Source organism: Mizuhopecten yessoensis, unplaced genomic scaffold, assembly GCF_002113885.1.
Source record: "Mizuhopecten yessoensis strain PY_sf001 unplaced genomic scaffold, ASM211388v2 scaffold10333, whole genome shotgun sequence".
Taxonomy (NCBI): domain Eukaryota; kingdom Metazoa; phylum Mollusca; class Bivalvia; order Pectinida; family Pectinidae; genus Mizuhopecten; species Mizuhopecten yessoensis.
The window spans coordinates 560,103-576,062 of NW_018408494.1; the positions used below are offsets into that span (position 1 = coordinate 560,103).

A 15,960-nucleotide genomic window follows, 5' to 3' on the forward strand; every position below is an offset into this window, starting at 1 on the left:
GTGGCGGCCATATTGGATTTCTGATCGACCCGAAAAATAACAACACTTTGTCAGGACCATGAGGCGATCATTCCTACCAACTTTCAGTTCAATCGGTCCAGCAGAACTTGACTTTAAGTTTGAAATAGGTTTTCAAAATGGCGGCCGTGGCGGCCATATTGGATTTCTGATCGACCCGAAAAATAACAACACTTTGTCAGGACCATGAGGCGATCATTCCTACCAACTTTCAGTTCAATCGGTCCAGCAGAACTTGACTTTAAGTTTGAAATAGGTTTTCAAAATGGCGGCCGTGGCGGCCATATTGGATTTCTGATCGACCCGAAAAATAACAACACTTTGTCAGGACCATGAGGCGATCATTCCTACCAACTTTCAGTTCAATCGGCCCAGCAGAACTTGACTTTAAGTTTGAAATGTAAAATGTTAACGGACGACGGAAGACGGACGACGGACGACGACGGACGAAAACGGATAGCAATAGGTCACTTGAGCTAAAGCTCAGGTGACCTAAAAAGAGAAATGCTTCGGTCTGACCAGGATTCAAACCCGTGACCCTTTTACACAGACATTCTAACCAGCTGTGTTCCCTGGTCGTGAGTGACTGACCAAGTCCAGTGCTGCACTACAATACAAACTGGATACAATTAACTTTTGTCTCCACTGCATGAAATTTAATTCATAGCACACATTATATATCTATGTGTAAAACTCATTCACCCCTTCATATTTAAACTGGACTTGCCCAGTCTATGATAAGATAAGGTTCAAATGTGAATTTAGGGGTGAATGAGTTAATATTAGGAGACAAGCAGTAAGGAACCACACAAATGATCTCAGTGAGAAGGTCGGAGGATTACAAGGTCAGAGGATTAGGGGAAAGGTAGAATGAACAGCACTAAATAGGCTGATCTAAACACTTGTTATTTATATATAGACCATACACCTATATACTACAGGTATAAAACACACTTCACATATCCTCAGGCCATCTCCATAAAGCCACAGTAAAACAATCTGCCAGATACACAAAACATTGGTCCACTTGTTCATTCATACAGGTAGAATTAACACCTGTGTGATGTATGTCACACCTTCCATTCTTTAGGAAGTCTTGGTATTCTAACAACTAATGCGCTGAACTGATACTGTTCGGTGAAGATTGACTATAGTAAAACTACAAACTGTTGTCAATGTTCAGGTCTTAGACCTTTGGCCATCAGATTGTTAATTCTAAAGAGGTTCTTATTCCCTCCACTCTCTCCTATCAATCCCTTTGCAAAGGGTCCCAAGAATTTGTTATTGTCAATGTTACATCAAACTTGCTCCCCTCCAACATCACATTTCTGAAATATTTACAAAAAATGTTTGGTACCATTGAAAAGATAGAAATGTATTCTTTCTGACACCTCCTTTATGCATGTAAAATGTGTTCTCCTAATGCAGACATGATCTCCATTTGCTCCAAGATCACATGCCATTTTATTGTTAAAAGTATTTCTTGGTCATGGAGCCATTAATTGCCAATTTATAGGGTTAACGTTATTCCCTATAATGCCTCTGGTTTATCAAATGTGTATGTTACAGGGTGGTAGAACATCCAATACTTGACCTTGCGCCTGAGTGACAGAAGTTGTTTGTGTGATGTAACAGCCACAGGAAGGTGGGTCTTGGTGGTTGAACAGCCACAGGATGTAGTGTAATGGTGACAGAACAGTCAAACTAATGTGTGTGTTTGGAAGATGGATCAGCTTCTAGAGGAAGTTCAGAATGATGGAACAGTCATAGGATGGGGTGTACATGTGATTGGAACAGCCCCATGAGGGTGTGCATGAGTGTTGAACAGCTACAGGAGGGAGGGAGTGTGAGTGATAGAATGGTCACAGGAAAGGAAAGAGTGTGCATGAGTGATAGAACAGCCATAAGAGAGAGTGACTGTGTGATGAAACAGCCACTCAGGAAGTAGCGTAAATTTTGATGGAACAGCCACTGAGCCAGAGGAAAGGAAAGAGTGTGTGTGAGTGAACAAGAGGGTGTGTATGTGTGATGAAACAGCCACAGGATGGAGTGTAAATTTTGATTGAACAGCCATAGGAGTGAGTGTGTATGAGTGATATAACAGCCACAGAAAGGAGTGGATGAGTGACAGAATAGCCACAGGAGGAAGTGTATGAGTAATGGAACAGCCACAGGAGGGAGTGTCTAAGTGATGGTACTGTTGTTGATGTAACAGAGACCTAATCCCGTACTGACATCCAGCCCTTATCCCTGGCTCTATCAGTTGGCTGCCTACCTTGTTTCCACCAACACATCCTGGATTAAACAGTACTAGTTTGTAACATGTTTTATCAGCCCATACAAACCAACACAAACAGTTCCTGGGCCAAAAACTTACACCAATTCCTGTCTGTTTCTATAACTCTGACCCACCTCCTGATACAAATCTTGGCACGTTTGTTTTCTAGGTGTATGTGCAGTAATGTAGACCATACAGACACAATTCAATCAACATTTGTATTTAGCATCTATCACTGATGATGGTCAATCCTGGGTGTTTAAATAAAGAGTGGGTTTGCATTTTTTTTTAAAGAAAAGCCGATGAAATCTTCTACAAATTAATATATAGCTACAAAAACAGGAACTATAGATTGGCATTTTCATACAAAGCTAGTTCTGTTCTTAATCTTATCAATCTTATTTACTATTTATTTAGCTACAATTTCTCCATAATATTGACAAGGTACAAAATGCAGTTCCCATGCACTTTAAAATATTAAGTTTGTTCACAAGTTTTCTTTACAACATTTATCAAGTTCCCACTTTTTCACTGTGACACTGACAGACATAGTTCCCACTTTTTCTTTATTTCACATGACCTATAGTGACATGAATGATGTTTCAGTAACTTGCCCATATCATCAATATATTTTTCAATCCTTTCTCTGACAGCTGCTCTAGCCTGCCAAGCCCACAGGTACATATGCAGAGAAGTAAACATATGATGGACAGAAGCTCTTCACCATGTCATGTAATATGACATTTGACCCTTGAGCTAAAAGGAAGCATGGGAAATATTTTTTAGATGTTTATAACATGTTAAGAAGAGTGAGAACTTTTTTCTAATGATTTCTGTTTTGAGATCTCACTACAGATATATACAGTGCTAAATCCCCTGCCATGTTTAATGGGCCAGAGATGAGTGTAGAACTACTTATTTTTAATATCATCTACACCGCAGCTTCTCATCCTGTTTTCTACATTACAGCACTACTTGAGGAGTTGCCACAGGGTACAAGTCCCACACAATGAAGGCAAGGCGTACGTAGCTAGTGCCCACACAGACAAATCATAGGATCTGATGAGGCTGGGCTATATTATACGCTGACTGTTAACTTTATCAACCATTTGTTGTGAAAAAAGTGTCTTTTACAGAAATGAATAGATGCAACTTACATGCATACATGTACTGACAGCTGTATGCTAATTATAACCTCAGCTTGAATGTTTTAACAAAATCTCTTATCGTTTGTACAATACAGACAGACTTGGACTCCATGGACTCAATCCCTAAATACTTGGGCAGATAGCTGGGGTGTGGGTGTGTATGTGTCGAGTTATGTGACAATAACATGTGACACAGTGGGGTGGGGGTTAATGTCACAGGGTGGGGTTTATATAACATGGTGTTGGGGTTTGGATAAGGGGGTTTATGTAACAAGGTCAAGACCTTTTCATATATCAATAGATATTTTTGGTGCCTTGCTTTTTCCTTTCTTTTTCCTTTTTCTGTTTCTCAGATTACCACTCCACCCCTACTACCTTAAGTCGTGAAAATATTTTCTGAAGAAAGTTATGCATATGTTTTGTCAGAAAATCCTATATATTTTTGCGTTTGTAAATACTGTTATTGGAAACATCTCAATGTAGGTTTTACAATAATATGCTGACTTTTTTTAGACAAGTTCTATTTCAAGACCAGCTTAATCTAACAGCATAGTTACTTCTCCCAGCTACAAAATCAAATTGTTTATTCAACATGGCCCCAGATGAAACATAGGTTCAAGTAAAGTACACCAGATATTACAAATACAGATCCCATCATACACACTAGAATGGGTAGTATTAATCCAACGTGAAGCACTATGGATTTTCCAGGACATATTGAAGGCCCAAACGGTTTTACAGTTTTGTAACATTGGGGAGATGGAACATGGGTTTAAAGTAAATGATCAGGTATTTCTATCATACATATGGATCCAATAACATACACACTAAAAAATAGTAATAATCTAACATGAAGAACCTGGGACTTTCCAGCAAACATTTAAGTACCAAGTTGTTCACAGTTTTGCACATGGGGAGACGAACATTTTGACGAAATAAGCTAGCTTATGTAAGTCTGTAGTCCTGATCCTATCTTGGTTTATTTCAGTACTGTTGTATATCCTACCTAAGACATGTAACATATACTGAAGGGCTGCTCTGTCTGGTGGTATCCCATCAGATATAGTGCTACAGATGCTGTCAGTGTATTACACCACTCACCTCGGAGTTCACCTCCACAATCTTCTGTGATCTGTGTAGTTCAAACAGCAGAACTGTTCCTAATATTGCCTTACTACATACACTTCAATAGTAACCAGTTATCCCTGGCTATATCTCCACTTCCAGGCAGTACAGAACAGAAAAATCCAGCACTGATTAATCCACAGAAAATCTCACAAGCCGAAATATTTTGTTGTTGTAAACTGCACTAAAGTAATCCACTAGCTCATTCAGTTGTTTCCAAGGCTTCGCTGGAACATCAATCACACATCTCCTGTAAACACAGAAAAAAAAATTCACCTGACTTTTTGAATGAAATTGATTTTAAATTGACTGTAACAAATGAGGAGCTTGACTATCTGCAGTGCTGCTGTACTGACAGTTCAGCCAATGTGAGGAGGAGGAGGGTCTGAGTGGGGACAAAGATCCTCTCTGTACCAACAGAGGTAATAAGATACTTCCCTTGGTTTATCTCAGACCGGCATGGGGCCCACAACAGGGGGAGCTCCAGCATACACATTTTACACCAAACTGTCATCAATTTTCAAAAGGATGATGCCTAATCTATAAAAATAACAAATTACTGTGAGGTATCCAACAGGGAATTTTCAATAACATCTGTTTTGTTTAATCTCAAAAAAACCCGGAGTTATTTTGAAAATTCTTGACATTAGCATATTCTTTCAGTGAAAAAAGGCTACCTGAAGATTTTAAATCACATTAAGATTTCTAAAACGAAATAAACCACAAAGGATGCTTCAAAAATGCAAATAACAGGTGCAAGCAATAAACAAATGGTTCTTTTTTAAATGATTGTGTTTTAAACAGTCAAAGAATTCAATAACCCAATGTTGCCGTGCTTTATGTTCTCAAGTCACACCTGCCTCAGATTCACGGTTTGTGTAGTGAAGCATTTGAATAAATTATAATGTGTACAGTTCACTTTCTTTCTCCCCTATCCTGGACTGGTATTTTGTTGTTGAAAAAATTTGTTTCAAAAACAAAAAGGGTCACTTTTTGCAACAGGGATGCTAATTTAGTTAAATATGGTAAGCAAGTTGCAACTGTGTCAGTATATGTTTGGTTGCTTATTAGGTAGAATAGTGTATGCTAATTGTGATTGTGACAGTGAGTTTTTGGGTGCTTATTAGGTAGAATAGTGTATGCTAATTGTGGTTGTGACAGTGAGTGTTTGGGTGCTTATTAGGTAGAATGGTGTACGCTAATTGTGATTGTGACAGTGAGTGTTTGGGTGCTTATTAGGTAGAATAGTGTATGCTCATTGTGATTGTGACAGTGAGTTTTTGGGTGTTTATTAGGTAGAATAGTGTATGTTCATTGTGATTGTGACAGTGAGTTTTTGGGTGCTTATTAGGTAGAATAGTGTATTCTAATTGTGGTTGTGACAGTGAGTGTTTGGGTGCTTATTAGGTAGAATAGTGTATGCTAATTGTGATTGTGATAGTGAGTGTTTGGGTGCTTATTAGGTAGAATAGTGTATGCTAATTGCGATTGTGATAGTGAGTGTTTGGGTGCTTGTTAGGTAGAATAGTGTATGCTAATTGTGGGTGTGACAGTGAGTGTTTGGTTGCTTATTAGGTAGAATAGTGTATGCTAATTGTGGTTGTGACAGTGAGTGTTTGGGTCATAGTAAGGTGAAATACGGTACATTATGATAAATTAGTGACAGCCCATATTTGTTTTTATATCCACAAATGTCAGAACGTCTTATTTATTTCCTATAATAATGTATAAATCTAATAGTCTTTCTCACCTGGTAGATGACTGTAGGACAAGTAAGGTAATACCTGTATTCTTCTTACCTGTGGCCTTATACAGGATGAAAACATCCCAACCTTTGTAGTTTGTTTATTAGTTTGGTACATATTGCATTTTAAACATCTTTAGAATGTTTCCTAAAACTCCCCTTCGGTTATTTTGTTAACTTTCTCTTGTCAATTATTTCTTCAGTCAAGCATTCATCGCCAGTTAAACCACAAAAACGTGTTTATTGACACTAAAACTCAAGTCACAATATGGCAATAAATCCTATATTTGGTTAATTTCAGTTATCACTGGTATGGTTCCAGTCATTACCAAAGTAAATCTGCCCTGCTTGACAACACCGTTCTACAACATTAGCAATTCTTTCTCACAAATAATTATTTGGATTTTTCTTCAGCTGAATTCCTTCAACAAAATTTGAATATAATTTTCAAAGCACCATTTCATATTTTATAAAGTTATAAATGTACTGTTTAAGTGTTAGGAAGTTGTGTAACTATAATTGATGTTTAATTCAAAATCTTGAGATTATATCTTGATACATGTATACCATTCCAATAAGATTCGGTGAAAATCAGTTATTATTTCTCTATCACAAAGTTTCATATTTGTAAGAAAAAGACAAACTCAAAAGGCAAACCGAATACTTCGATAGGAAGCAAGACTAAAAATACTATCTGAAGCAACCAGATCTTCATCAGCCAAAATTTTAACTGCCAATTAGGCGATTGGTTGTACTGAATTATTAAAGTGGCAGAGATGTGGTAGATTAGAGGTGTGTGGTAATCATATTCCCTGGGGAAGGGAGGGGGCAGAAAGGAATGAAAATCACACCCTCAGGGAGTAGAGGGTGGCTGATATTGGGGGATAAAGAGATTAGGAATGACAATCAATTTATCTGGGAAGATTCCCCTTAAGGAGGCAGGAGGGGTTGACGATGAAGAAAGGTACACATGATACTCATGTCTTCTATGGGAGGGGAGAGGAGGGGGTAGAATAATTAAAGGGAATAAAGGGAGTGGAGAGGAGGGGGTAGAGTAATTAAAGGGAATAAAGGGAGTGGAAAGGAGGGGGTAGAGTAAGGGAATAAAGGGAGTGGAGAAGAGGGGGTAGAGTAAGGGAATAAAGGGAGTGGAGAGGAGGGGGTAGAATAAGAGAATAAAGGGTGTGGAGAGGAGGGGAAAGAGTAAGGGAATATAGGGAGTGGAGACGAGGGGGTAGAGTAAGGGAATAAAGGGAGTGGAGAAGAGGGGGTAGAGTAAGGGAATAAAGGAAATGGAGAGGAGGGGGCAGAGTAAGGGAATATAGGGAGTGGAGAAGAGGGGGTATAGTAAGGGAATATAGGGAGTGGAGAGGAGGGGGTAGAGTAAGGGAATATAGGGAGTGGAGAGGAAGGGGTAGAGTAAGGGAATAAAGGGTGTGGAGAGGAGGGGATAGAGTAAGGGAATAAAGGAAATGGAGAGGAGGGGGTAGAGTAAGGGAATATAGGGAGTGGAGAAGAGGGGGTATAGTAAGGGAATATAGGGAGTGGAGAGGAGGGGGTAGAGTAAGGGAATATAGGGAGTGGAGAGGAAGGGGTAGAGTAAGGGAATAAAGGAAGTTGACAGGAGGGGGTAGAGTAAGGGAATATAGGGAGTGGAGAGGAAGGGGTAGAGTAAGGGAATAAAGGGAGTGGACAGGAGGGGGTAGAGTAAGGGAATATAGGGAGTGGAGAGGAAGGAAGGGATTGAACAGAACACAAATGGCACTCATTATTCCCAGGGTGGGAGAATGGAATGGAGAGGAAAGAGTATCAGAAAAACACTAACATCTTCTTGGAAAGGAAGCAGAGATTGTAGCCGAATGACAACTCCTATGGGACAAGACCAGTGTAGAACTGATATACATCTTGTGAAGGATGACAGGGTGAGGAAAAAGAAGTGAAGGGTGACAGGGTGAGGAATAGAAGTGAAGGGTGACAGGGTGAGGAATAGAAGTGAAGGGTGACAGGGTGAGGAATAGAAGTGAAGGGTGACAGGGTGAGGAATAGAAGTGAAGGGTGACAGGGTGAGGAATAGAAGTGAAGGGTGACAGGGTGAGGAATAGAAGTGAAGGGTGACAGGGTGAGGAATAGAAGTGAAGGGTGACAGGGTGAGGAATAGAAGTGAAGGGTGACAGGGTGAGGAATAGAAGAAGTGAAGGAGTGATGGTCCATCTCTGGTAGTCTGATGGAGGGAAGGGGAAAAGAGGCAAAGGGACGGAAGACAGATAGCAGGAAAGCAAAGGAAGTGGAGGAGAGAAAGCTGAAACAGAATGACCACATCATCGTAATTACTTTTTCTCCACAATGCTTTATTACCTGATGCATCAGCAATGCTTTTTTCCCATTTCCTCATAACAAATGAAATGGCATAATTAATCATCTCACAAATTGCTGTGTGAGTCATAAAATACACACATATTCTGGCCTGGATGTCATTAGACATTCACATGTGTTATTCTCTCCTGCATATAATCATTACACCATATGATACAGTAGACAAGGACAGCTCTGCTTAAAACACAACACAGAGACAAAGGAATGATAAATAAGTTTTCACCAATCTACCTTACATTGAATTTAATACATGCTGCAGCAAAAATCTTTAGCACATTAAAAAAATGTGTTCAAGCCTTTAATACTTTAATACTATATGTCACTATAGTTAGCCATGTTACCTATGGATATTTACCTATGTATCAAAGTTGATTGGGGGTATTTATACTTTAACACCTAGCTTTAAAGCAAGCTGTGCAAGATATTTACACCAAACCAGAAAATTTGCCCATTATTTTAACCAGTCAACTTTTAGGAATTTCTACAACTCGGTAGATAGCCAGGTAAGTTGCTATAGGAATTAACACCCAGCTAAACCTTGTTATCTAAAGTATATATAGTTCTATAGGTTTATAAATGTTAAAGCTGTAGGCATAAATACCTAGCTTGCCAAATGTCCAGCCTGGATATCGTCCTTTAGCTGTGAGTAGCCTATTCAGCTACCTATAGTATATACATCTAATTAGCCAAGTGGCCTACAGGTATTCACATCTAATTAGCCAAGTGGCCTACAGGTATTCACATCTAATTAGCCAAGTGGCCTACAGGTATTCACATCTAATTAGCCAAGTGGCCTACAGGTATTCACATCTAATTAGCCAAGTGGCCTACAGGTATTCACATCTAATTAGCCAAGTGGCCTACAGGTATTCACATCTAATTAGCCAAGTGGCCTACAGGTATTCACATCTAATTAGCCAAGTGGCCTACAGGTATTCACATCTAATTAGCCAAGTGGCCTACAGGTATTCACATCTAATTAGCCAAGTGGCCTACAGGTATTCACATCTAATTAGCCAAGTGGCCTACAGGTATTCACATCTAATTAGCCAAGTGGCCTACAGGTATTCACATCTAATTAGCCAAGTGGCCTACAGGTATTCACATCTAATTAGTCAAGTTCCTTTGAGTAGTTACTTATGATTATGGTTGTCTATGGTTGTTTACATTTGTAGCAGAACTAGACTGGGTTGATCGTCAACAACCACATAGTTTAATTGTTCAAGCATCCTTCTATATCTTGGACGGTCCTATGTTCGAATCCCAGTCTGACTGCAATTCTCTTTCCTTTCCTGTTACAGTGGTGACTATGACCAACCCTTGTTTCAAGCATTGGGCAGTGGCGGATCCAGAGGGGTTTTTGGGCTTCAGGAAACCCCCCCACCCTGATAATTTTCTTTAAAAATCATGTATTTTCACCATTTTCCACAATTTTCCCCCACATGGAAACCCCCCCAGGAAATTTGGAAACCACCCCAGATAGGTCTCTGGATCCGCCACTGTAATGGGTATACATTTGACAAAGGGATACCTGAAACGGGGTTGTAAATAGTGATGTCTCAGGGGAGAAGACTTAAAAAGGAGGAATAATGTAGCGGAACTGGACTGGGTTGATCGCCAGGGACCTGCATGGGCCCATATTCATTGGGTGCTCAAACAAACTTTCTTGTAACTCACTTAAATTGTGTAAAATGACCAAGAAGTCAAATGTTAACTCTGAAAGCATTAATTCGCTATAAGTCTCTTTAATTTTTTTCCGAATCTTTGACAAACTATTCTTTTTATTAATTTATAACCAGAACTAGAAATTAGGCTAAAGCACAAAATCCATGATTGAGCATGAGAACATTTTATGAATACTGGCCCAGGTACTAGTATCTCAATTGGTAGAGCACCCGTCTTATGTTTGGAGGCTGAGGTTCGAATCCCAATCTGGCTGGTCTCTTTCCTCTCGTGATTCACATCTAGAAAACCTGATGCTGAGTAAAATTCAGTACATCACTAACATCTTCTAGACCTTACTTGTTTATCGACATTATCTTGTCCTCATCTGTCACTCTTACATAGAGGAACAAACCTACACAGACCTTACATACAGAGACCTTACACTGTGCTCTGTAGGATGTGGTACAATAAGGGTGCCTGTAGCTAGGTTTATCATGAATTCCTAGAGCCGATAATTATGAGCTCATTGGTAAATTGTTTATTCATCGACTTCCACTGGTAATGTAATAACGTAATTATTGTAGGGTATTACTGGGCATTATCAGCTTCAGACATTTAGTTTTCTACCTTGCATATTGACAAAAGTGAGCAAAGTTTCACTTATTTATCTATGCAGTACTTAGAGATGTAGTCAGGGCAACTGTTTACATAAAGGGGCATAACTCTGCAAAAACGTGTTGAAATAAAAAGTAAATAGTCAAAGTATAGCAAGCATCCATTGTTATGATTTGAGAAACCTGTTTAAATCACAATGAGTGAAACTTATTACTATCTTCATCAGGGACCACATTGTGTGGTGGAGCCTTGCTAATCCAGCCACCACTAATGGTTGTCCGTATATCCAACCAGGGTTTTTGAGATTGACATATTTCTACACGCACCTGTCCCAGTATTCAGCTCTCCAACAATCCAGCCAGGTGGTTGGAATATCTGCTTGGAATGAGAGTGTCTGGATTTTCTTTACCGTGGACAGGTGTATCCACACTTTTCCTGGTGTGAGATACCCTGGTGTTACCATAGGGTTGAGGCAAGGGACTCCCTATCCAAAACAACTGTATGAGGTCATGCCAGCAATACAAGTCACTAATTTACTGGACCTGTAATGTCAACATTGCACTTTGTATATAACAGGATTGACAGGGTAAGGGTAAAGAATCATTTATCCTCTTGAGGTGTGACAGGGAATCTCAACCCTCGGAAAAGATTCTTAAGTTCCCAAACCTAATTGTGTTTGCCAACATAAAATCCCCCCCCCCCCCCCCCCCCCAAAGTAGAAATTCCCTTATGTTATCCATTTCTCCTGGGACTTAAATTCAGACAAACTTTTACGAATAAAACGTAATTGTTCTTCTGCTATCCACATTTTTTTTACTATATATAATAGATAGTGTTTAATATTACAAATATAACACCTATTTCATCACCAATGGGGGGGGTTCTATTAATCTTTTTGGAATGAAGATATCTGGACTATTGGAGCTCCATTATTTATGCTAAATCATTTACTAGTTTGTTAAACATTCAATTTCATTGCATATTAATGAATGATCTAGATGTTGACTTAATTGAAATCCTCAAAAATAAGTTTTTTGAAGTTTCCCTGTAAAAGGAACAATATGTGAACCCTTGCAACAGCTACAGCCCACCAGCTGTGTCAGTGAGATTTGGCCTGTACAACTATATTAGACAGGTTATCCTTCCATACACAAAAGCTTCTAACCTCAAAGAAACCCAGAACCACTTTATGTAGCCCTATGACAGAGGCTGTGTCAGTCTATCTATAAACTGTTGATGTGAACAGCTCGGAGGCCAAAAATAACACTAACCTTACCTATACACTACCCTCCCTAAAGAGTAGACCTATAGCAATGGGTCTCCCAATATAGAGCCAACGAGATGTTGTTTACATAAGCAATTCCAGAAATTAGTTTATTTATTCCAACCTTGATCCACATGGCTCAGGACTGGCAATGTACATACAGAAACTTCTGTAGGTGTTGAGATACACACAGACTCAAGGAAAAGAAAATGTCTGTAAGACAATTTGATGCCCCTTGACCCTTTGATTGACCTATAAATAACATCAGTGACCTTGGTCCTGGTCTTGTGACTCTAAAATACAAAGTTGTCTGAGGAATTCTCATAATTGACTTTTGTATAAAATTTGATGAAAATCTGTTAAAAAAAGAAGCCAGCTGCAGGCCACAAGATAAAGACTATGTGCCCCTACCCCCATTAAAACATAAGGGCCTAAATGTGGCAATGCAAAATTAGAACCGTAAGCCACAGGCCAACGAATGCTAATTAACCCCATCCTTGAACCCCCTTGGTGCTTTCTTTGGGTCAATAACACTTTTACAATGAAAAAAGGATTTGCCTATTTGAACAGCTACCTTGCATAGTGATAGAGAGAGCAAAGGTAGAGATGTAGCCAGGGCAACTGTTTACATAAAGGGGCATAACTCTGCAAAAACAGTGTTGAAATGATAAATAAATAGTTCAAGTAGTGAGATATGCAGACAGATGTTTGCCACTTGGATGTACAGATGGACAGTCTACCCTGGTTCCAATAGCCCCTTACTTATTCTGCTAAAGCTGCCAAATAATTCCAGAAAATGTGCCTCAATATAGCCCAAAGTTGCCAATACTGGACCACCCCACAATGAGGCCCTAGTGCTTTGAGACCTCGCAGTGACTAGGAGCTGGAGGAAGTGAGAAATAATTACATTTCCATTGATAAAACTGCTGTCTACATAAGCCTGAGTGATTGACAGCTGACTGAGGTTTTGGTGCCGGTGTACAAGCTATATATAGACTCCCTTTTACTGGGCCATACTTAATTCATGGCTGAGCTTAGAAAATTTTACATTCTAACAAATTTAGACATAAAAATGCCAAAAGCCTGATGGTAGACACGTTCAATCTTGCAAATTCAGGTTTTTCCACGGGAAATTTCTGTTTTGGTTGTTATAATTATTTACTAGTTATTTATGGTTACGACTGGAGTTCTCAAATACGGCTTTCTGTATTATTTTTAAATGTTCCTTTATGTAAATCTTGTTACACATAATCTGCTCTATCTTATTAGTAATGTTTACTACAGTCTTTGTAAAAGATGTTGATAAACAAACATTGCAGTTTCCACTGGAACAATAGATGGTTTTGTATTGCATTGAAAAACAAGAGTACTGCGGGGCGGAACAATATACGCCCGTCGAATGCCATATAGTGATATATACTTTCTTGCATTGAAATAAGATCTGCATCATCCTAAGAGTTGTTAGCCGACATGCTATACAAAATGTAGAAGAAAATCTCCGGACAAAAAATCAAATACTGAAATGAACAAAGGGCAATAACTTTTGCAAACATCGTTGAATCAAAATTCTTCTCAAGGAAACACGACAACATATGATTATTTAGCCTAATAAGTTTCAACGAAATCCATCAAAAAATGAAAGAGGAGATTTCCGGACAAAAAATCAAATACTGAAATGAACAAAGGGCAATTACTTTTGAAAAATTGTCGAATTAAAATTCTGTTAAGGGAGACACAACTTCATATCATGATTATAATGTATTCAAAGTTTCAAAGAGATCGGCCGAAAAATGTAGGAGAAGATTGTGGGACGTACTAACAACCCCATACCATAATACTTTCGTCAAATTTGACGGGCATATAAAAATAGACTGTTGTCTCCATCATTTCCAATATGCCATTTGAAAATTTGACTTCAAAAACTAGAAAAAAATTCAGATGACTTATCAGTAAAGCAGTATAGCCCTGAAGATGCTGATAAGGACTTCCTAAAGACAGGAAGCTGGCACCTAGCCTCTAACCAATGGCTGGGGAGGCCTCTGATAGATCACCATGGTTACCACACAATCAGTCTTCTATCAGATTTGGCCAAATGATTCATGCACACCATTTGAAATTAATATAGAACTGGAATTTGAGTGAAGTTTTCAAATGAAGAATTTATGTTTATCAACATGGCGGTCCAATTTTCTACCAGATAACAGCTAACATAAGAAATGTAATGGTTCAGGAAGTGCGTGTTTCTACTTGTTTTTATGTCAAAATTCATTTCGCCTGAATCATGGTACGTGTACATTTTTCCTGGCAAGGTAGTAATTTATCTCCATTTTGATAGAATTGCTTTCTTTCACCTTTTTCCTCATGATAAACTATCTCTCGGTTTTTTTGCAGCCAAAGTGTTTCTGATACACTGGAATGCAGCAACACGAAAGACATCAGCAAATAATGTTCAGTCTGTCGAAAAACAGTACAAGTTAGTGTATTTAGCAGTGAGCGATAATTTGTAACAGTTTAAATCATGAATTTGAACAAGTCGGTTGTTGAGCAGGGAATGACCTATTGTAATCAGTTTAAGGGTGCCTGTCCCACTGCAGACAAAACACTAGAGAATTCCACACAGTGTTTTCATAAATACAGTAACCTCCCACTAATTTCGTTTTAGATGTACCGGTAACTGTAGCACGAATGGGCCAGGGAGCTTTCATTGACCAGGTTACTGAGCTGGTTAAAGCGACAGTACAGAGATCTGATGCCAAGGTTTCGAACCCTGGTCTGGCTTCGCTGAATTTTCACTTTCAAAATACAGCTGTTGATTATATTTTGCATATTTCATCTTTATTATTTTTTCATGAAAGTCCTGCAGGGTATGGTTTTCTTTTCAAGCAGTTTTCGATGCATATTTAGTTTTGGTGGCGGTGCAGGGATCTTTAATATCATAAAACCACATCATAAAATAGTACAAGTTAGCACATTTAGTCAGTGTATTGAGCTCCAACTGTAACAGTTTAAATCATAAAACAGTACAAGTCAGTGATTTGATAGAATCACCACCAAAACAAACAGACTGAAGACCTGAAAGTGAAACAAGTCCCTTATCACCACAATATGATGTCTTGTTGTAATACAAATATATAAATTATAGTTATTTGTTGTTTAAAAGTCATTACAACAGCAAGTGTTTAACTGACTTGGCTTTTGACCCATTGGTTAATTTTGTGTATAGGTATACTGATGTATAGCCAATGTAATAGTCTGAAGTCCGCTCATGTAACTGGATGTGGCAACCTGAACAAAGGTTTGCACATGTATATGTAGTACTGGATGTGGCAGCCTGAACAAAGGTTTGCACATGTATATGTAGTATTGGATGTGCAGCCTGAACAAAGGTTTGCACATGTATATGTAGTACTGGATGTGCAGCCAATCCAGTGGACTTAAGTCTGCACATGTGATGAATCATGGAGCCATGTAAATGGACTCGAGTATATACAGATAATAACTAGCCCTCAGTAATTATCTCAAGTATGGGTTTGAAATTTCCGTTGTAGTCTTACAATGTTACAATAATATAACTGGAGTTTCATGATAAACGATTCAACAAGCATTGACATAAAATTGTCAAAGTGACTTGATGGGAGACTTAAAAACCTTAAAATGCTAAGCCCCAAGACAGACCAAAGATTAATTTTACAATAAGGAAGCAAAGAGAAATGTATTTATGGAAAATGTT

The 15,960-nt window shown here is 38.7% G+C and overlaps 1 protein-coding gene across 5 annotated transcripts in view; it reads right to left on the minus strand.

Moving 5' to 3' along the window:
* Positions 1–15,960, minus strand: part of LOC110460240 (tyrosine-protein kinase PR2-like) — a 118,103-nt gene that overhangs the window by 85,146 nt on the left and 16,997 nt on the right. For 2 of the 5 annotated variants that reach the window (XM_021513046.1, XM_021513047.1), the window contains exon 2: positions 4,546–4,819. The gene's annotated coding sequence lies outside the window, so the exon portion shown is untranslated. Of the gene's footprint in view, positions 1–4,450; positions 4,514–4,545; positions 4,966–15,960 lie in introns of those variants that run through there. The other 3 variants (XM_021513053.1, XM_021513045.1, XM_021513049.1) reach the window with 3 other exon arrangements.